The sequence below is a fragment of the Lampetra fluviatilis genome, chromosome 1 (assembly GCF_964198595.1).
Source record: "Lampetra fluviatilis chromosome 1, kcLamFluv1.1, whole genome shotgun sequence".
NCBI classification, from domain to species: Eukaryota; Metazoa; Chordata; class Hyperoartia; order Petromyzontiformes; family Petromyzontidae; genus Lampetra; species Lampetra fluviatilis.
In genome coordinates this window covers 33,401,131-33,422,678 of record NC_136275.1, presented here as the reverse complement: position 1 = coordinate 33,422,678, position 21,548 = coordinate 33,401,131, and the positions used below count along the sequence as shown (strand labels likewise).

General features: G+C 42.3%; 14 non-coding genes across 14 annotated transcripts; all 14 read right to left on the bottom strand.

Annotated features, from left to right (window-relative positions):
• Positions 1-1,890: 1,890 nt before the first annotated feature.
• Positions 1,891-2,052, bottom strand: LOC144936896 (U1 spliceosomal RNA). Its single transcript, XR_013637507.1, has one exon. It is a non-coding gene; the product is annotated as a U1 spliceosomal RNA (small nuclear RNA).
• Positions 2,053-3,143: 1,091 nt separating this feature from the next.
• LOC144936737 (U1 spliceosomal RNA) lies at positions 3,144-3,307 on the bottom strand. The gene has a single exon (XR_013637461.1). It is a non-coding gene; the product is annotated as a U1 spliceosomal RNA (small nuclear RNA).
• Positions 3,308-5,225: 1,918 nt separating this feature from the next.
• On the bottom strand, positions 5,226-5,389 carry LOC144936730 (U1 spliceosomal RNA). Its single transcript, XR_013637458.1, has one exon. It is a non-coding gene; the product is annotated as a U1 spliceosomal RNA (small nuclear RNA).
• Positions 5,390-6,483: 1,094 nt separating this feature from the next.
• LOC144936722 (U1 spliceosomal RNA) lies at positions 6,484-6,647 on the bottom strand. Its single transcript, XR_013637455.1, has one exon. It is a non-coding gene; the product is annotated as a U1 spliceosomal RNA (small nuclear RNA).
• Positions 6,648-8,114: 1,467 nt separating this feature from the next.
• Positions 8,115-8,278, bottom strand: LOC144936714 (U1 spliceosomal RNA). Its single transcript, XR_013637449.1, has one exon. It is a non-coding gene; the product is annotated as a U1 spliceosomal RNA (small nuclear RNA).
• Positions 8,279-9,358: 1,080 nt separating this feature from the next.
• LOC144936877 (U1 spliceosomal RNA) lies at positions 9,359-9,522 on the bottom strand. The gene has a single exon (XR_013637502.1). It is a non-coding gene; the product is annotated as a U1 spliceosomal RNA (small nuclear RNA).
• Positions 9,523-11,446: 1,924 nt separating this feature from the next.
• Positions 11,447-11,610, bottom strand: LOC144936705 (U1 spliceosomal RNA). Its single transcript, XR_013637448.1, has one exon. It is a non-coding gene; the product is annotated as a U1 spliceosomal RNA (small nuclear RNA).
• Positions 11,611-12,689: 1,079 nt separating this feature from the next.
• Positions 12,690-12,853, bottom strand: LOC144936694 (U1 spliceosomal RNA). Its single transcript, XR_013637446.1, has one exon. It is a non-coding gene; the product is annotated as a U1 spliceosomal RNA (small nuclear RNA).
• A 2,187-nt stretch (positions 12,854-15,040) lies between these two features.
• On the bottom strand, positions 15,041-15,204 carry LOC144936871 (U1 spliceosomal RNA). The gene has a single exon (XR_013637500.1). It is a non-coding gene; the product is annotated as a U1 spliceosomal RNA (small nuclear RNA).
• Positions 15,205-16,288: 1,084 nt separating this feature from the next.
• Positions 16,289-16,452, bottom strand: LOC144936683 (U1 spliceosomal RNA). Its single transcript, XR_013637445.1, has one exon. It is a non-coding gene; the product is annotated as a U1 spliceosomal RNA (small nuclear RNA).
• Positions 16,453-17,558: 1,106 nt separating this feature from the next.
• On the bottom strand, positions 17,559-17,722 carry LOC144936800 (U1 spliceosomal RNA). Its single transcript, XR_013637482.1, has one exon. It is a non-coding gene; the product is annotated as a U1 spliceosomal RNA (small nuclear RNA).
• A 1,084-nt stretch (positions 17,723-18,806) lies between these two features.
• LOC144936672 (U1 spliceosomal RNA) lies at positions 18,807-18,970 on the bottom strand. Its single transcript, XR_013637444.1, has one exon. It is a non-coding gene; the product is annotated as a U1 spliceosomal RNA (small nuclear RNA).
• Positions 18,971-20,076: 1,106 nt separating this feature from the next.
• Positions 20,077-20,240, bottom strand: LOC144936796 (U1 spliceosomal RNA). Its single transcript, XR_013637481.1, has one exon. It is a non-coding gene; the product is annotated as a U1 spliceosomal RNA (small nuclear RNA).
• Positions 20,241-21,324: 1,084 nt separating this feature from the next.
• Positions 21,325-21,488, bottom strand: LOC144936661 (U1 spliceosomal RNA). Its single transcript, XR_013637443.1, has one exon. It is a non-coding gene; the product is annotated as a U1 spliceosomal RNA (small nuclear RNA).
• Between the last annotated feature and the right edge of the window lie 60 nt (positions 21,489-21,548).

Genomic DNA, 21,548 nt, shown 5'->3' with positions numbered 1-21,548 from the left:
AACCCTGTACCTTCTACTCTATGGGCCCTCAAAAAGCTTTTACGTGGCGATACTTTAGCGTTTTTTCTAAATAAACACCGTTGTTTAAAAACCAAAAAGATCAAGTCATGGAAAAAGACACTTACTTGGAAGGTTAACATTTAGGTTAGCTAAAGCACAATTTACGAAAAAAATTCCACAGTAGCATTCTGGGTAATGTTGACTCAGGAGCAGTTGCCATATTAGAGGTTTCAACCCTCAGTTCCAGAAGTAATTGGAAACGATTAAGCTAACATATTACGCCCGAGGCGAGATTTTACTATTGATGCCATGGTATTATTTCGTTGTTCTTATTTACCACACTATAGTAAGGGCATCATAAACCGATAGTACTCATAGCCAGCCACAGGGGACATTCAGGCTTGGCACTGAACTCACATGTCCACCACGGTCAAGAGGGCTTTTAGTGTGGCCACGAACGCCTCGTCAGATAAGTCGAGCAGCTACGAGCTGAACAGCAGAGGGCAGTGCATCACGGTTGTTGTTTGAACGGATATGCACTTCAAATGTCTCTCACATTTCAGATTAAAACATCTTTTAGATTATATGGCATAAGAATAAATGTATCGTAAGCCGCCATCACCCCAACACAGCCCATAAGTAAGGTTGTCACATTCACAATTATTTACTATTCGCAGCAAGTACTCGACTTTGCCCGGAAAAAAAAGCATTTTTTATTCAAAACTTGTCTTCTCTTAATAAAACATAAAATATCCATACGCAAGTATCAAGCTATTATAAAAGTCCGGCTTTACGATTTTCCATTTGTTCGTAAACCAAATGATAAGAGTCTTACAGAAGGCCTGAATCAAAAAGTTATAGAAAGTGGGTGGTAGTTGATTGAAAAGGTTTCCAAAATTGTCGAACCTAACCCCCCACCTTCAAAAATGTTTTTTCCACCCCCACCCAATTTTTATTATGTCGGTATATATATCTACACACGCTACAGTAGTATCTAGTGACTCTACAGTAGTATCTACTGACTTGTAATTACTGACTACAGTAGTAGCTATTGACTATATAGTAGTAACTACTGACTATAGTAGTACCTACTTGCTCTATAGTAGTATCTACCGACTCTGCAGTAGTATCTACTGACTCTACAGTTTCTTATTCCTTTACGCTATGGGCTCTTAATAACTTTTAAATGACGATGGATGAAAACGTGATATAAATAAATCACTTCCATTTTACAACAAGAAAAACATACACTATGTTGCAAAGCAAATTTTACAATCATGCTATTAGCTGAAACCATAATTTATTAGTGAAAATCCCCAAAGCATTGGGGGTAATGTATCAAGGCAAAGAGCCGTTGGCATGTTAGTGGGGTTATCTTCAGTTCTGGAGGTAATTGTATGTTATAAAACTAATATACAATACAGTATTACGACAATGATTCGACTTTACTCGTTCATCCTTTTGGGATTTTGCCAATGTCGAGTTCTGATAGCAACGAGAATATAATTCGTGTACTTTTGGTTTTCATCTGTTGAAGTAAAGAAAGACCACATTGGCTAACTATATGGTCCACAATTTGGGTTGCGCGGCCACAATCGCACCGTGGCTTGTCTTTAATGTTCTATGCGTGAAGGAGATGGAGGCATCAGTCTGTTTATGGTCTGATGCGGTTGAGGTACAGCAGTGTCTTTGAGGACAAGTATCAGTGTTCTGGGTATGATGCTTTAACGTAATCCCCACAATGGTAGCAGCTCCATAAAGAGCTTGGAAGAAAAATATTGCTCAGTTTTACGCCAATAAATTATCGCCAAGTTGCTTGTGTAGTCCCATTCATATTAAACAAAGAACAGAAACCAACAAAAATTGCTAACCTTTTATTTCTTAAATATTCGGGGGATAGCGCGAACGCAGTCCCCCAGTACCACAAATTATAGTCGAGTTTCCCGCATTTGGGGAAATCGCAGGGGTCAACCCACCCGCAGTGCAATGGATGAGCCTCGCCCTGGAAGGACCACCTAAGTGATCATGGTGCCTCCCCTGTCAGGTAAGTATGAGTTGGGATGCTCCCACTATCGCTATATGAACTAAAACCCTGTATCTCTACGCTATGGGCGCCTATAAAGCTTTTACGTGGCGATGCCCATTAGATAATTAAGCAGGGCTACGGGGTGACCATCAGAGGGCAGTGCATGGCGATTGTTGGACGATGAGCAGAAAGAACCGATCCCCGCAATAGTCCAGGAATCCGCAGCTATTTTACTCTAAATTACTTGAATAGAACTCTAAGTTCTCATAGAAATTATGTTAAAATCAGAGGGTTTTGCCTGTCAGCCCAATGCCACCGTCTGCCAGTCCCCCCCGCCTCCCGTGATCTCACCAGCCCATCCAGATGCATTGCGGCTGGCCGAAGGGGTGAGTGTGGTGCCGACCCCCAGGTGTCTGGGTCTTTGTTGGTTGCCGGTGAACCTCCATCTCCTGAGACTCCTCCATCTGCGGAGATTCATCAGCTCTGCTCCCTTCTTCTGAGCAGTTGAGGGCACCACTGACCAACATGATCATGGTGTCACCCCTGTCAGGCAAGTTTAAGGAGAGTTGCCAACTCCTCTATGTATCCAAACCCTGTGCCTCGCTCCATGGGCCCTTCTGAAGTAGTTAAATAACGATAATTAAATGAGTTTAGAGAGGATTTAATTGATTCATAATTGGTTTCTTTTGGGATGGGTCATGGAAGAATCCGTTGTTAAACCCTTATGATGACACCCAATTTGACACGTCGTGATAGCCGACGTATAAAATATAAATTGGCAAAGCGAAGTTATTTATAATACACATTGTAAGGTTTGTGTAATTAAACGCAGTTGAAAGCGTATTTGCGTATTTGCGTATAAAGCTCAAAAGGCATTGCGGATTACGTTGGCTCAAGGTGTTTGGTCAATTGCGCTGAATTTGTTTTCATGGTGTAATTGTTGTGTTAAACCACCAGATTGCTCAGCTTTACGCCAATTGGTAATCATCAACTGGTCTGCAAGACTGAAATTAAAACAAATAATTGTACATGTAGCCCACTCATTTTAACAAGACCTCAAACTGCTCTAAGCAATTTTTGTCAAAAGCACCACAAACCTATTTTTATCTTAAAAATTCGGGGGATAGCGCGAACGCAGTCCCCCAGTACCACAAATTATACAGTCGAGTTTCCCGCATTTGGGGAAATCGCAGGGGTCAACCCACCCGCAGTGCAATGGATGAGCCTCGCCCTGGGAGGACCACCTAAGTGATCATGGTGCCTCCCCTGTCAGGTAAGTATGAGTTGGGCTGCTCCCACTATTCCTATATGACTCAGAACCCTGTACCTTCTACTCTATGGGCCCTCGAAAAGCTTTTACGTGGCGATACTTTAGCGTTTTTTTTAAATAAACACCGTTGTTTAAAAACCAAAAAGATCATGTCATGGAAAAAGACACTTACTTGGAAGGTTACCATTTAGGTTAGCTAAAGCACAATTTACGAAAAAAATTCCACAGTAGCATTCTGGGTAATGTTGACTCAGGAGCAGTTGCCACATTAGAGGTTTCAACCCTCAGCTCCGGGAGTAATTGCAAACGATTAAGCTAATATACTACGACCGAGGCTAGACTTTACTATTGATGCCATGGTATTATTTCGTTGTTCTTATTTACCACAATATAGTAAGGACATCATAAACCCATAGTACTCATAGCCAGTCACAGGGGACATTCAGGCTTGGCACTGAACTCACATGTCCGCCACGGTCACGAGGGCTTTTAGTGTGGCCACGTCGCCTCGTCAGATAAGTCGAGCAGCTACGAGCTGAACAGCAGAGGGCAGTGCATCACGGTTGTTGTAAGAACGGATATGCACTTCAAATGTCTCTCACATTTCAGATTAAAACATCTTTTAGATTAGATGGCATAAGAATAAATGTTTCGTAAGCCGCCATCACCCCAACACAGCCCATAAGTAAGGTTGTCACATTCACAATTATTTACTATTCGCAGCAAGTACTCGACTTTGCCCGGAAAAAAAAGCATTTTTTATTCAAAACTTGTCTTCTCTTAATAAAACATAAAATATCCATACGCAAGTATCAAGCTATTATAAAAGTCCGGCTTTACGATTTTCCATTTGTTCGTAAACCAAATGATAAGAGTCTTACAGAAGGCCTGAATCAAAAAGTTATAGAAAGTGGGTGGTAGTTGATTGAAAAGGTTTCCAAAATTGTCGAACCTAACCCCCCACCTTCAAAAATGTTTTTTCCACCCCCACCCAATTTTTATTATGTCGGTATCTACACACGCTACAGTAGTATCTAGTGACTCTACAGTAGTATCTACTGACTTGTAACTACTGACTACAGTAGTAGCTATTGACTATATAGTAGTAACTACTGACTATAGTAGTACCTACTTGCTCTATAGTAGTATCTACCGACTCTGCAGTAGTATCTACTGACTCTACAGTTTCTTATTCCTTTACGCTATGGGCTCTTAATAACTTTTAAATGACGATGGATGAAAACGTGATATAAATAAATCACTTCCATTTTACAACAAGAAAAACATACACTATGTTGCAAAGCAAATTTTACAATCATGCTATTAGCTGAAACCATAATTTATTAGTGAAAATCCCCAAAGCATTGGGGGTAATGTATCAAGGCAAAGAGCCGTTGGCATATTAGTGGGGTTATCTTCAGTTCTGGAGGTAATTGTATGTTATAAAACTAATATGCAATACAGTATTACGACAATGATTCGACTTTACTCGTTCATCCTTTTGGGATTTTGCCAATGTCGAGTTCTGATAGCCACGAGAATATAATTCGTGTACTTTTGGTTTTCATCGGTTGAAGTAAAGAAAGACCACATTGGCTAACTATATGGTCCACAATTGGGTTGCGCGGCCACAATCGCACCGTGGCTTGTCTTTAATGTTCTATGCGTGAAGGAGATGGAGGCATCAGTCTGTTTATGGTCTGATGCGGTTGAGGTACAGCAGTGTCTTTGAGGACAAGTATCAGTGTTCTGGGTATGATGCTTTAACGTAATCCCCACAATGGTAGCAGCTCCATAAAGAGTTTGGAAGAAAAATATTGCTCAGTTTTACGCCAATAAATTATCGCCAAGTTGCTTGTGTAGTCCCATTCATATTAAACAAAGAACAAAAACCAACAAAAATTGCTAACCTTTTATTTCTTAAATATTCGGGGGATAGCGCGAACGCAGTCCCCCAGTACCACAAATTATACAGTCGAGTTTCCCGCATTTGGGGAAATCGCAGGGGTCAACCCACCCGCAGTGCAATGGATGAGCCTCGCCCTGGGAGGACCACCTAAGTGATCATGGTGCCTCCCCTGTCAGGTAAGTATGAGTTGGGATGCTCCCACTATCGCTATATGAACTAAAACCCTGTATCTCTACGCTAAGGGCGCCTATAAAGCTTTTACGTGGCGATTCCCATTAGATAATTAAGCAGGGCTACGGGGTGACCATCAGAGGGCAGTGCATGGCGATTGTTGGACGATGAGCAGAAAGAACCGATCCCCGCAATAGTCCAGGAATCCGCAGCTATTTTACTCTAAATTACTTGAATAGAACTCTAAGTTCTCATAGAAATTATGTTAAAATCAGAGGGTTTTGCCTGTCAGCCCAATGCCACCGTCTGCCAGTCCCCCCCGCCTCCCGTGATCTCACCAGCCCATCCAGATGCATTGCGGCTGGCCGAAGGGGTGAGTGTGGTGCCGACCCCCAGGTGTCTGGGTCTTTGTTGGTTGCCGGTGAACCTCCATCTCCTGAGACTCCTCCATCTGCGGAGATTCATCAGCTCTGCTCCCTTCTTCTGAGCAGTTGAGGGCACCACTGACCAACATGATCATGGTGTCACCCCTGTCAGGCAAGTTTAAGGAGTGTTGCCAACTCCTCTATGTATCCAAACCCTGTGCCTCGCTCCATGGGCCCTTCTGAAGTAGTTAAATAACGATAATTAAATAAGTTTAGAGAGGATTTAATTGATTCATAATTGGTTTCTTTTGGGATGGGTCATGGAAGAATCCGTTGTTAAACCCTTATGATGACACCCAATTTATTAGTGAAACATATTACGTCGTGATAGCCGACGTATAAAATATAAATTGGCAAAGCGAAGTTATTTATAATACACATTGTAAGGTTTGTGTAATTAAACGCAGTTGAAAGCGTATTTGCGTATAAAGCTCAAAAGGCATTGCGCGGATTACGTTGGCTCAAGGTGTTTGGTCAATTGCGCTGAATTTGTTTTCATGGTGTAATTGTTGTGTTAAACCACCAGATTGCTCAGCTTTACGCCAATTGGTAATCATCAACTGGTCTGCAATACTGAAATTTAAAAAAATAATTGTGTAGCCCACTCATTTTAACAAGACCTCAAACTGCTCTAAGCAATTTTTGTCAAAAGCACCACAAACCTATTATTTTCTTAAAAATTCGGGGGATAGCGCGAACGCAGTCCCCCAGTACCACAAATTATACAGTCGAGTTTCCCGCATTTGGGGAAATCGCAGGGGTCAACCCACCCGCAGTGCAATGGATGAGCCTCGCCCTGGGAGGACCACCTAAGTGATCATGGTGCCTCCCCTGTCAGGTAAGTATGAGTTGGGCTGCTCCCACTATCCCTATATGACTCAGAACCCTGTACCTTCTACTCTATGGGCCCTCGAAAAGCTTTTTCTAAATAAACACCGTCGTTTAAAAACCAAAACGATCAAGTCATAGAAAAAGACACTTACTTGGAAGGTTAACATTTAGGTTAGCTAAAGCACAATTTACGAAAAAAATTCCACAGTAGCATTCTGGGTAATGTTGACTCAGGAGCAGTTGCCACATTAGAGGTTTCAACCCTCAGCTCCGGGAGTAATTGCAAACGATTAAGCTAACATACTACGACCGAGGCTAGACTTTACTATTGATGCCATGGTATTATTTCGTTGTTCTTATTTACCACACTATAGTAAGGGCATCATAAACCGATAGTACTCATAGCCAGCCACAGGGGACATTCAGGCTTGGCACTGAACTCACATGTCCGCCACGGTCACGAGGGCTTTTAGTGTGGCCACGTCGCCTCGTCAGATAAGTCGAGCAGCTACGAGCTGAACAGCAGAGGGCAGTGCATCACGGTTGTTGTAAGAACGGATATGCACTTCAAATGTCTCTCACATTTCAGATTAAAACATCTTTTAGATTAGATGGCATAAGAATAAATGTATCGTAAGCCGCCATCACCCCAACACAGCCCATAAGTAAGGTTGTCACATTCACAATTATTTACTATTCGCAGCAAGTACTCGACTTTGCCCGGAAAAAAAAGCATTTTTTATTCAAAACTTGTCTCTTAATAAAATATAAAATATCCATACGCAAGTATCATGCTATTATAAAAATCCGGCTTTACGATTTTCCATTTGTTCGTAAACCAAATGATAAGAGTCTTACAGAAGGCCTGAATCAAAAAGTTATAGAAAGTGGGTGGTAGTTGATTGAAAAGGTTTCCAAAATTGTCGAACCTAACCCCCCACCTTCAAAAATGTTTTTTCCACCCCCACCCAATTTTTATTATGTCGGTATATATATCTACACACGCTACAGTAGTATCTAGTGACTCTACAGTAGTATCTACTGACTTGTAACTACTGACTACAGTAGTAGCTATTGACTATATAGTAGTAACTACTGACTATAGTAGTACCTACTTGCTCTATAGTAGTATCTACCGACTCTGCAGTAGTATCTATTGACTCTACAGTTTCTTATTCCTTTACGCTATGGGTTCTTAATAACTTTGAAATGACGATGGATGAAAACGTGATATAAATACATCACTTCCATTTTACAACAAGAAAAACATACACTATGTTGCAAAGCAAATTTTACAATCATGCTATTAGCTGAAACCATAATTTATAAGTGAAAATCCCCAAAGCATTGGGGGTAATGTATCAAGGCAAGACTGAAATTAAAACAAATAATTGTGTAGCCCACTCATTTTAACAAGACCTCAAACTGCTCTAAGCAATTTTTGTCAAAAGCACCACAAACCTATTTTTTTTCTTAAAAATTCGGGGGATAGCGCGAACGCAGTCCCCCAGTACCACAAATTATACAGTCGAGTTTCCCGCATTTGGGGAAATCGCAGGGGTCAACCCACCCGCAGTGCAATGGATGAGCCTCGCCCTGGGAGGACCACCTAAGTGATCATGGTGCCTCCCCTGTCAGGTAAGTATGAGTTGGGATGCTTCCACTATCGCTATATGAACTAAAACCCTGTATCTCTACGCTATGGGCGCCTATAAAGCTTTTACGTGGCGATGCCCATTAGATAATTAAGCAGGGCTACGGGGTGACCATCAGAGGGCAGTGCATGGCGATTGTTGGACGATGAGCAGAAAGAACCGATCCCCGCAATAGTCCAGGAATCCGCAGCTATTTTACTCTAAATTACTTGAATAGAACTCTAAGTTCTCATAGAAATTATGTTAAAATCAGAGGGTTTTGCCTGTCAGCCCAATGCCACCGTCTGCCAGTCCCCCCCCGCCTCCCGTGATCTCACCAGCCCATCCAGATGCATTGCGGCTGGCCGAAGGGGTGAGTGTGGTGCCGACCCCCAGGTGTCTGGGTCTTTGTTGGTTGCCGGTGAACCTCCATCTCCTGAGACTCCTCCATCTGCGGAGATTCATCAGCTCTGCTCCCTTCTTCTGAGCAGTTGAGGGCACCACTGACCAACATGATCATGGTGTCACCCCTGTCAGGCAAGTTTAAGGAGAGTTGCCAACTCCTCTATGTATCCAAACCCTGTGCCTCGCTCCATGGGCCCTTCTGAAGTAGTTAAATAACGATAATTAAATAAGTTTAGAGAGGATTTAATTGATTCATAATTGGTTTCTTTTGGGATGGGTCATGGAAGAATCCGTTGTTAAACCCTTATGATGACACCCAATTTGACACGTCGTGATAGCCGACGTATAAAATATAAATTGGCAAAGCGAAGTTATTTATAATACACATTGTAAGGTTTGTGTAATTAAACGCAGTTGAAAGCGTATTTGCGTATAAAGCTCAAAAGGCATTGCGGATTACGTTGGCTCAAGGTGTTTGGTCAATTGCGCTGAATTTGTTTTCATGGTGTAATTGTTGTGTTAAACCACCAGATTGCTCAGCTTTACGCCAATTGGTAATCATCAACTGGTCTGCAAGACTGAAATTTAAAAAAATAATTGTGTAGCCCACTCATTTTAACAAGACCTCAAACTGCTCTAAGCAATTTTTGCCAAAAGCACCACAAACCTATTTTTTTCTTAAATATTCGGGGGATAGCGCGAACGCAGTTCCCCAGTACCACAAATTATACAGTCGAGTTTCCCGCATTTGGGGAAATCGCAGGGGTCAACCCACCCGCAGTGCAATGGATGAGCCTCGCCCTGGGAGGACCACCTAAGTGATCATGGTGCCTCCCCTGTCAGGTAAGTATGAGTTGGGCTGCTCCCACTATCCCTATATGACTCAGAACCCTGTACCTTCTACTCTATGGGCCCTCGAAAAGCTTTTACGTGGCGATACTTTAGCGTTTTTTTTTTAAATAAACACCGTGGTTTAAAAACCAAAAAGATCAAGTCATGGAAAAAGACACTTACTTGGAAGGTTAACATTTAGGTTAGCTAAAGCACAATTTACGAAAAAAATTCCACAGTAGCATTCTGGGTAATGTTGACTCAGGAGCAGTTGCCACATTAGAGGTTTCAACCCTCAGCTCCGGGAGTAATTGCAAACGATTAAGCTAACATACTACGACCGAGGCTAGACTTTACTATTGATGCCATGGTATTATTTCGTTGTTCTTATTTACCACACTATAGTAAGGGCATCATAAACCGATAGTACTCATAGCCAGCCACAGGGGACATTCAGGCTTGGCACTGAACTCACATGTCCGCCACGGTCACGAGGGCTTTTAGTGTGGCCACGTCGCCTCGTCAGATAAGTCGAGCAGCTACGAGCTGAACAGCAGAGGGCAGTGCATCACGGTTGTTGTAAGAACGGATATGCACTTCAAATGTCTCTCACATTTCAGATTAAAACATCTTTTAGATTAGATGGCATAAGAATAAATGTATCGTAAGCCGCCATCACCCCAACACAGCCCATAAGTAAGGTTGTCACATTCACAATTATTTACTATTCGCAGCAAGTACTCGACTTTGCCCGGAAAAAAAAGCATTTTTTATTCAAAACTTGTCTCTTAATAAAATATAAAATATCCATACGCAAGTATCATGCTATTATAAAAATCCGGCTTTACGATTTTCCATTTGTTCGTAAACCAAATGATAAGAGTCTTACAGAAGGCCTGAATCAAAAAGTTATAGAAAGTGGGTGGTAGTTGATTGAAAAGGTTTCCAAAATTGTCGAACCTAACCCCCCACCTTCAAAAATGTTTTTTCCACCCCCACCCAATTTTTATTATGTCGGTATATATATCTACACACGCTACAGTAGTATCTAGTGACTCTACAGTAGTATATACTGACTTGTAACTACTGACTACAGTAGTAGCTATTGACTATATAGTAGTAACTACTGACTATAGTAGTACCTACTTGCTCTATAGTAGTATCTACCGACTCTGCAGTAGTATCTACTAACTCTACAGTTTCTTATTCCTTTACGCTATGGGCTCTTAATAACTTTTAAATGACGATGGATGAAAACGTGATATAAATAAATCACTTCCATTTTACAACAAGAAAAACATACACTATGTTGCAAAGCAAATTTTACAATCATGCTATTAGCTGAAACCATAATTTATTAGTGAAAATCCCCAAAGCATTGGGGGTAATGTATCAAGGCAAAGAGCCGTTGGCATATTAGTGGGGTTATCTTCAGTTCTGGAGGTAATTGTATGTTATAAAACTAATATGCAATACAGTATTACGACAATGATTCGACTTTACTCGTTCATCCTTTTGGGATTTTGCCAATGTCGAGTTCTGATAGCCACGAGAATATAATTCGTGTACTTTTGGTTTTCATCGGTTGAAGTAAAGAAAGACCACATTGGCTAACTATATGGTCCACAATTTGGGTTGCGCGGCCACAATCGCACCGTGGCTTGTCTTTAATGTTCTATGCGTGAAGGAGATGGAGGCATCAGTCTGTTTATGGTCTGATGCGGTTGAGGTACAGCAGTGTCTTTGAGGACAAGTATCAGTGTTCTGGGTATGATGCTTTAACGTAATCCCCACAATGGTAGCAGCTCCATAAAGAGTTTGGAAGAAAAATATTGCTCAGTTTTACGCCAATAAATTATCGCCAAGCTGCTTGTGTAGTCCCATTCATATTAAACAAAAAACAGAAACCAACAAAAATTGCTAACCTTTTATTTCTTAAACATTCGGGGGATAGCGCGAACGCAGTCCCCCAGTACCACAAATTATACAGTCGAGTTTCCCGCATTTGGGGAAATCGCAGGGGTCAACCCACCCGCAGTGCAATGGATGAGCCTCGCCCTGGGAGGACCACCTAAGTGATCATGGTGCCTCCCCTGTCAGGTAAGTATGAGTTGGGATGCTTCCACTATCGCTATATGAACTAAAACCCTGTATCTCTACGCTATGGGCGCCAATAAAGCTTTTACGTGGCGATGCCCATTAGATAATTAAGCAGGGCTACGGGGTGACCATCAGAGGGCAGTGCATGGCGATTGTTGGACGATGAGCAGAAAGAACCGATCCCCGCAATAGTCCAGGAATCCGCAGCTATTTTACTCTAAATTACTTGAATAGAACTCTAAGTTCTCATAGAAATTATGTTAAAATCAGAGGGTTTTGCCTGTCAGCCCAATGCCACCGTCTGCCAGTCCCCCCCGCCTCCCGTGATCTCACCAGCCCATCCAGATGCATTGCGGCTGGCCGAAGGGGTGAGTGTGGTGCCGACCCCCAGGTGTCTGGGTCTTTGTTGGTTGCCGGTGAACCTCCATCTCCTGAGACTCCTCCATCTGCGGAGATTCATCAGCTCTGCTCCCTTCTTCTGAGCAGTTGAGGGCACCACTGACCAACATGATCATGGTGTCACCCCTGTCAGGCAAGTTTAAGGAGAGTTGCCAACTCCTCTATGTATCCAAACCCTATGCCTCGCTCCATGGGCCCTTCTGAAGTAGTTAAATAACGATAATTAAATAAGTTTAGAGAGGATTTAATTGATTCATAATTGGTTTCTTTTGGGATGGGTCATGGAAGAATCCGTTGTTAAACCCTTATGATGACACCCAATTTGACACGTCGTGATAGCCGACGTATAAAATATAAATTGGCAAAGCGAAGTTATTTATAATACACATTGTAAGGTTTGTGTAATTTAACGCAGTTGAAAGCGTATTTGCGTATAAAGCTCAAAAGGCATTGCGGATTACGTTGGCTTAAGGTGTTTGGTCAATTGCGCTGAATTTGTTTTCATGGTGTAATTGTTGTGTTAAACCACCAGATTGCTCAGCTTTACGCCAATTGGTAATCATCAACTGGTCTGCAAGACTGAAATTTAAAAAAATAATTGTGTAGCCCACTCATTTTAACAAGACCTCAAACTGCTCTAAGCAATTTTTGCCAAAAGCACCACAAACCTATTTTTTTCTTAAATATTCGGGGGATAGCGCGAACGCAGTCCCCCAGTACCACAAATTATACAGTCGAGTTTCCCGCATTTGGGGAAATCGCAGGGGTCAACCCACCCGCAGTGCAATGGATGAGCCTCGCCCTGGGAGGACCACCTAAGTGATCATGGTGCCTCCCCTGTCAGGTAAGTATGAGTTGGGCTGCTCCCACTATCCCTATATGACTCAGAACCCTGTACCTTCTACTCTATGGGCCCTCGAAAAGCTTTTACGTGGCGATACTTTAGCGTTTTTTTTTTAAATAAACACCGTCGTTTAAAAACCAAAAAGATCAAGTCATGGAAAAAGACACTTACTTGGAAGGTTAACATTTAGGTTAGCTAAAGCACAATTTACGAAAAAAATTCCACAGTAGCATTCTGGGTAATGTTGACTCAGGAGCAGTTGCCACATTAGAGGTTTCAACCCTCAGCTCCGGGAGTAATTGCAAACGATTAAGCTAACATACTACGACCGAGGCTAGACTTTACTATTGATGCCATGGTATTATTTCGTTGTTCTTATTTACCACACTATAGTAAGGGCATCATAAACCGATAGTACTCATAGCCAGCCACAGGGGACATTCAGGCTTGGCACTGAACTCACATGTCCGCCACGGTCACGAGGGCTTTTAGTGTGGCCACGTCGCCTCGTCAGATAAGTCGAGCAGCTACGAGCTGAACAGCAGAGGGCAGTGCATCACGGTTGTTGTAAGAACGGATATGCACTTCAAATGTCTCTCACATTTCAGATTAAAACATCTTTTAGATTAGATGGCATAAGAATAAATGTATCGTAAGCCGCCATCACCCCAACACAGCCCATAAGTAAGGTTGTCACATTCACAATTATTTACTATTCGCAGCAAGTACTCGACTTTGCCCGGAAAAAAAGCATTTTTTATTCAAAACTTGTCTTCTCTTAATAAAACATAAAATATCCATACGCAAGTATCAAGCTATTATAAAAGTCCGGCTTTACGATTTTCCATTTGTTCGTAAACCAAATGATAAGAGTCTTACAGAAGGCCTGAATCAAAAAGTTATAGAAAGTGGGTGGTAGTTGATTGAAAAGGTTTCCAAAATTGTCGAACCTAATCCCCCACCTTCAAAAATGTTTTTTCCACCCCCACCCAATTTTTATTATGTCGGTATATATATCTACACACGCTACAGTAGTATCTAGTGACTCTACAGTAGTATATACTGACTTGTAACTACTGACTACAGTAGTTGCTATTGACTATATAGTAGTAACTACTGACTATAGTAGTACCTACTTGCTCTATAGTAGTATCTACCGACTCTGCAGTAGTATCTACTGACTCTACAGTTTCTTATTCCTTTACGCTATGGGCTCTTAATAACTTTTAAATGACGATGGATGAAAACGTGATATAAATAAATCAATCTTAATTTTAGAACTTTCGTGACTGCAGGAATTATTATTTGGTTCTTTCGGTTAAGTCACGTCTAAAGATAAAATAATAATAAATTAAATTAAATAATAGAATACGACGTTTCGATTACAACACAAGCAATCATCATAATACCTGATGATGATTGCTTGTGTTGCAATCGAAACGTCGTATTCTATTATTTAATTTAATTTATTATTATTTTATCTTTAGACGTGACTTAACCGAAAGAACCAAATAATAAATAAATCACTTCCATTTTACAACAAGAAAAACATACACTATGTTGCAAAGCAAATTTTACAATCATGCTATTAGCTGAAACCATAATTTATTAGTGAAAATCCCCAAAGCATTGGGGGTAATGTATCAAGGCAAAGAGCCGTTGGCATGTTAGTGGGGTTATCTTCAGTTCTGGAGGTAATTGTATGTTATAAAACTAATATACAATACAGTATTACGACAATGATTCGACTTTACTCGTTCATCCTTTTGGGATTTTGCCAATGTCGAGTTCTGATAGCAACGAGAATATAATTCGTGTACTTTTGGTTTTCATCTGTTGAAGTAAAGAAAGACCACATTGGCTAACTATATGGTCCACAATTTGGGTTGCGCGGCCACAATCGCACCGTGGCTTGTCTTTAATGTTCTATGCGTGAAGGAGATGGAGGCATCAGTCTGTTTATGGTCTGATGCGGTTGAGGTACAGCAGTGTCTTTGAGGACAAGTATCAGTGTTCTGGGTATGATGCTTTAACGTAATCCCCACAATGGTAGCAGCTCCATAAAGAGCTTGGAAGAAAAATATTGCTCAGTTTTACGCCAATAAATTATCGCCAAGTTGCTTGTGTAGTCCCATTCATATTAAACAAAGAACAGAAACCAACAAAAATTGCTAACCTTTTATTTCTTAAATATTCGGGGGATAGCGCGAACGCAGTCCCCCAGTACCACAAATTATACAGTCGAGTTTCCCGCATTTGGGGAAATCGCAGGGGTCAACCCACCCGCAGTGCAATGGATGAGCCTCGCCCTGGAAGGACCACCTAAGTGATCATGGTGCCTCCCCTGTCAGGTAAGTATGAGTTGGGATGCTCCCACTATCGCTATATGAACTAAAACCCTGTATCTCTACGCTATGGGCGCCTATTAAGCTTTTACGTGGCGATGCCCATTAGATAATTAAGCAGGGCTACGGGGTGACCATCAGAGGGCAGTGCATGGCGATTGTTGGACGATGAGCAGAAAGAACCGATCCCCGCAATAGTCCAGGAATCCGCAGCTATTTTACTCTAAATTACTTGAATAGAACTCTAAGTTCTCATAGAAATTATGTTAAAATCAGAGGGTTTTGCCTGTCAGCCCAATGCCACCGTCTGCCAGTCCCCCCCGCCTCCCGTGATCTCACCAGCCCATCCAGATGCATTGCGGCTGGCCGAAGGGGTGAGTGTGGTGCCGACCCCCAGGTGTCTGGGTCTTTGTTGGTTGCCGGTGAACCTCCATCTCCTGAGACTCCTCCATCTGCGGAGATTCATCAGCTCTGCTCCCTTCTTCTGAGCAGTTGAGGGCACCACTGACCAACATGATCATGGTGTCACCCCTGTCAGGCAAGTTTAAGGAGAGTTGCCAACTCCTCTATGTATCCAAACCCTGTGCCTCGCTCCATGGGCCCTTCTGAAGTAGTTAAATAACGATAATTAAATAAGTTTAGAGAGGATTTAATTGATTCATAATTGGTTTCTTTTGGGATGGGTCATGGAAGAATCCCTTGTTAAACCCTTATGATGACACCCAATTTGACACGTCGTGATAGCCGACGTATAAAATATAAATTGGCAAAGCGAAGTTATTTATAATACACATTGTAAGGTTTGTGTAATTAAACGCAGTTGAAAGCGTATTTGCGTATAAAGCTCAAAAGGCATTGCGGATTACGTTGGCTCAAGGTGTTTGGTCAATTGCGCTGAATTTGTTTTCATGGTGTAATTGTTGTGTTAAACCACCAGATTGCTCAGCTTTACGCCAATTGGTAATCATCAACTGGTCTGCAAGACTGAAATTAAAACAAATAATTGTACATGTAGCCCACTCATTTTAACAAGACCTCAAACTGCTCTAAGCAATTTTTGTCAAAAGCACCACAAACCTATTTTTTTTCTTAAAAATTCGGGGGATAGCGCGAACGCAGTCCCCCAGTACCACAAATTATACAGTCGAGTTTCCCGCATTTGGGGAAATCGCAGGGGTCAACCCACCCGCAGTGCAATGGATGAGCCTCGCCCTGGGAGGACCACCTAAGTGATCATGGTGCCTCCCCTGTCAGGTAAGTATGAGTTGGGATGCTCCCACTATCGCTATATGACTCAGAATCCTTTATCTTTACTCTATGGGCGCCTTTAAAGCGTTTACGTGACGATACTTAAAAGTTTTTTTTTTATAAACATCGTCGTTTAAAAAACTACGAATAACACGTTACGGAAATATGGACTCATTTGGAAAGTTAACATTTCGGTCAGCTAAACCATAATTTACGAAAAATATCCTGAAAAGTATTATGGGTAATGTCGACTCAAGAAGCGTTGTCATATTAGAGGTTTAAATCCTCAGTTCCGGAAGTAATTGCAAACGATTAAGCTAACATACTACGACCGATGCGAGACTTTACTGTTGATGCCATGGTATTATTTAGTTTTTCTTATTTACCAAAGTATAGTAAGGGCATCATAAACTGATAGTACTCATAGCCAGTCACAGGGGACATTCAGGCTTGGCACTGAACTCGCATGTCCGCCACGGTCACGAGGGCTTTTCGTGTGGCCACGTCGCCTCGTCAGATAAGTCGAGCAGCTACGAGCTGAACAGCAGAGAGCAGTTTATCACGGTTGTTGTAAGAACGGTTGTTGTCCAACCGTTATGCACTTCAAATGTCTCTCACAATTCAGATTAAAAAACTAATTCAGATTAGATGGCATAAGTGTCAATGTATCATAAGCCGCCATCACCGCAACACAGCCCATAAATAAGGTTTGTCACATTCACAATTATTTACGACTTGCAGCAAGTAGTATCTACTGACTATTGTAACTACTGACAATAGTAGTAGCTATTGACTATATAGTAGTATCTACTGACTCTATATCAGACCTACTTACTCTACAGTAGTATCTACCGTGTACGCTTAAGTGGAATTTGCAGGTCCCTGAATATTTCGTTACAGAATGCTCGCAAATACAGGTACCCCGACAAGTATCAGTGTTTTGGGTCTGACGCTTCAACGTAATCTCCACAATGGTTGCAGCTCAAAAAAGAGTTTGGAAGAAAAATATTGCTCAGTTTTACGCCAATAAATAATCGCCAAGTGGCTTGTGTAGTTCATGTATAGTAAATAACGACCGCAAACCAACAAAAACTGAAAAGCCTTTTATTTCTTAAAAATTCGGGGGATAGCGCGAACGCAGTCCCCCAGTATCACAAATTATACAGTCGAGTTTCCCGCATTTGGGGAAATCGCAGGGGTCAACCCACCCGCAGTGCAATGGATGAGCCTCGCCCTGGGAGGACCACCTAAGTGATCATGGTGCCTCCCCTGTCAGGTAAGTATGAGTTGGGATGCTCCCACTATCGCTATATGAACTAAAACCCTGTATCTCTACGCTATGGGCGCCTATAAAGCTTTTACGTGGCGATTCCCATTAGATAATTAAGCAGGGCTACGGGGTGACCATCAGAGGGCAGTGCATGGCGATTGTTGGACGATGAGCAGAAAGAACCGATCCCCGCAATAGTCCAGGAATCCGCAGCTATTTTACTCTAAATTACTTGAATAGAACTCTAAGTTCTCATAGAAATTATGTTAAAATCAGAGGGTTTTGCCTGTCAGCCCAATGCCACCGTCTGCCAGTCCCCCCCGCCTCCCGTGATCTCACCAGCCCATCCAGATGCATTGCGGCTGGCCGAAGGGGTGAGTGTGGTGCCGACCCCCAGGTGTCTGGGTCTTTGTTGGTTGCCGGTGAACCTCCATCTCCTGAGACTCCTCCATCTGCGGAGATTCATCAGCTCTGCTCCCTTCTTCTGAGCAGTTGAGGGCACCACTGACCAACATGATCATGGTGTCACCCCTGTCAGGCAAGTTTAAGGAGAGTTGCCAACTCCTCTATGTATCCAAACCCTGTGCCTCGCTCCATGGGCCCTTCTGAAGTAGTTAAATAACGATAATTAAATAAGTTTAGAGAGGATTTAATTGATTCATAATTGGTTTCTTTTGGGATGGGTCATGGAAGAATCCCTTGTTAAACCCTTATGATGACACCCAATTTGACACGTCGTGATAGCCGACGTATAAAATATAAATTGGCAAAGCGAAGTTATTTATAATACACATTGTAAGGTTTGTGTAATTAAACGCAGTTGAAAGCGTATTTGCGTATAAAGCTCAAAAGGCATTGCGGATTACGTTGGCTCAAGGTGTTTGGTCAATTGCGCTGAATTTGTTTTCATGGTGTAATTGTTGTGTTAAACCACCAGATTGCTCAGCTTTACGCCAATTGGTAATCATCAACTGGTCTGCAAGACTGAAATTAAAACAAATAATTGTACATGTAGCCCACTCATTTTAACAAGACCTCAAACTGCTCTAAGCAATTTTTGTCAAAAGCACCACAAACCTATTTTTTTTCTTAAAAATTCGGGGGATAGCGCGAACGCAGTCCCCCAGTACCACAAATTATACAGTCGAGTTTCCCGCATTTGGGGAAATCGCAGGGGTCAACCCACCCGCAGTGCAATGGATGAGCCTCGCCCTGGGAGGACCACCTAAGTGATCATGGTGCCTCCCCTGTCAGGTAAGTATGAGTTGGGATGCTCCCACTATCGCTATATGACTCAGAATCCTTTATCTTTACTCTATGGGCGCCTTTAAAGCGTTTACGTGACGATACTTAAAAGTTTTTTTTTTATAAACATCGTCGTTTAAAAAACTACGAATAACACGTTACGGAAATATGGACTCATTTGGAAAGTTAACATTTCGGTCAGCTAAACCATAATTTACGAAAAATATCCTGAAAAGTATTATGGGTAATGTCGACTCAAGAAGCGTTGTCATATTAGAGGTTTAAATCCTCAGTTCCGGAAGTAATTGCAAACGATTAAGCTAACATACTACGACCGATGCGAGACTTTACTGTTGATGCCATGGTATTATTTAGTTTTTCTTATTTACCAAAGTATAGTAAGGGCATCATAAACTGATAGTACTCATAGCCAGTCACAGGGGACATTCAGGCTTGGCACTGAACTCGCATGTCCGCCACGGTCACGAGGGCTTTTCGTGTGGCCACGTCGCCTCGTCAGATAAGTCGAGCAGCTACGAGCTGAACAGCAGAGAGCAGTTTATCACGGTTGTTGTAAGAACGGTTGTTGTCCAACCGTTATGCACTTCAAATGTCTCTCACAATTCAGATTAAAAAACTAATTCAGATTAGATGGCATAAGTGTCAATGTATCATAAGCCGCCATCACCGCAACACAGCCCATAAATAAGGTTTGTCACATTCACAATTATTTACGACTTGCAGCAAGTAGTATCTACTGACTATTGTAACTACTGACAATAGTAGTAGCTATTGACTATATAGTAGTATCTACTGACTCTATATCAGACCTACTTACTCTACAGTAGTATCTACCGTGTACGCTTAAGTGGAATTTGCAGGTCCCTGAATATTTCGTTACAGAATGCTCGCAAATACAGGTACCCCGACAAGTATCAGTGTTTTGGGTCTGACGCTTCAACGTAATCTCCACAATGGTTGCAGCTCAAAAAAGAGTTTGGAAGAAAAATATTGCTCAGTTTTACGCCAATAAATAATCGCCAAGTGGCTTGTGTAGTTCATGTATAGTAAATAACGACCGCAAACCAACAAAAACTGAAAAGCCTTTTATTTCTTAAAAATTCGGGGGATAGCGCGAACGCAGTCCCCCAGTATCACAAATTATACAGTCGAGTTTCCCGCATTTGGGGAAATCGCAGGGGTCAACCCACCCGCAGTGCAATGGATGAGCCTCGCCCTGGGAGGACCACCTAAGTGATCATGGTGCCTCCCCTGTCAGGTAAGTATGAGTTGGGATGCTCCCACTATCGCTATATGAACTAAAACCCTGTATCTCTACGCTATGGGCGCCTATAAAGCTTTTACGTGGCGATTCCCATTAGATAATTAAGCAGGGCTACGGGGTGACCATCAGAGGGCAGTGCATGGCGATTGTTGGACGATGAGCAGAAAGAACCGATCCCCGCAATAGTCCAGGAATCCGCAGCTATTTTACTCTAAATTACTTGAATAGAACTCTAAGTTCTCATAGAAATTATGTTAAAATCAGAGGGTTTTGCCTGTCAGCCCAATGCCACCGTCTGCCAGTCCCCCCCGCCTCCCGTGATCTCACCAGCCCATCCAGATGCATTGCGGCTGGCCGAAGGGGTGAGTGTGGTGCCGACCCCCAGGTGTCTGGGTCTTTGTTGGTTGCCGGTGAACCTCCATCTCCTGAGACTCCTCCATCTGCGGAGATTCATCAGCTCTGCTCCCTTCTTCTGAGCAGTTGAGGGCACCACTGACCAACATGATCATGGTGTCACCCCTGTCAGGCAAGTTTAAGGAAAGTTGCCAACTCCTCTATGTATCCAAACCCTGTGCCTCGCTCCATGGGCCCTTCTGAAGTAGTTAAATAACGATAATTAAATACGTTTAGAGAGGATTTAATTGATTCATAATTGGTTTCTTTTGGGATGGGTCATGGAAGAATCCGTTGTTAAACCCTTATGATGACACCCAATTTGACACGTCGTGATAGCCGACGTATAAAATATAAATTGGCAAAGCGAAGTTATTTATAATACACATTGTAAGGTTTGTGTAATTAAACGCAGTTGAAAGCGTATTTGCGTATAAAGCTCAAAAGGCATTGCGGATTACGTTGGCTCAAGGTGTTTGGTCAATTGCGCTGAATTTGTTTTCATGGTGTAATTGTTGTGTTAAACCACCAGATTGCTCAGCTTTACGCCAATTGGTAATCATCAACTGGTCTGCAAGACTGAAATTAAAACAAATAATTGTACATGTAGCCCACTCATTTTAACAAGACCTCAAACTGCTCTAAGCAATTTTTGTCAAAAGCACCACAAACCTATTTTTTTTCTTAAAAATTCGGGGGATAGCGCGAACGCAGTCCCCCAGTACCACAAATTATACAGTCGAGTTTCCCGCATTTGGGGAAATCGCAGGGGTCAACCCACCCGCAGTGCAATGGATGAGCCTCGCCCTGGGAGGACCACCTAAGTGATCATGGTGCCTCCCCTGTCAGGTAAGTATGAGTTGGGATGCTCCCACTATCGCTATATGACTCAGAATCCTTTATCTTTACTCTATGGG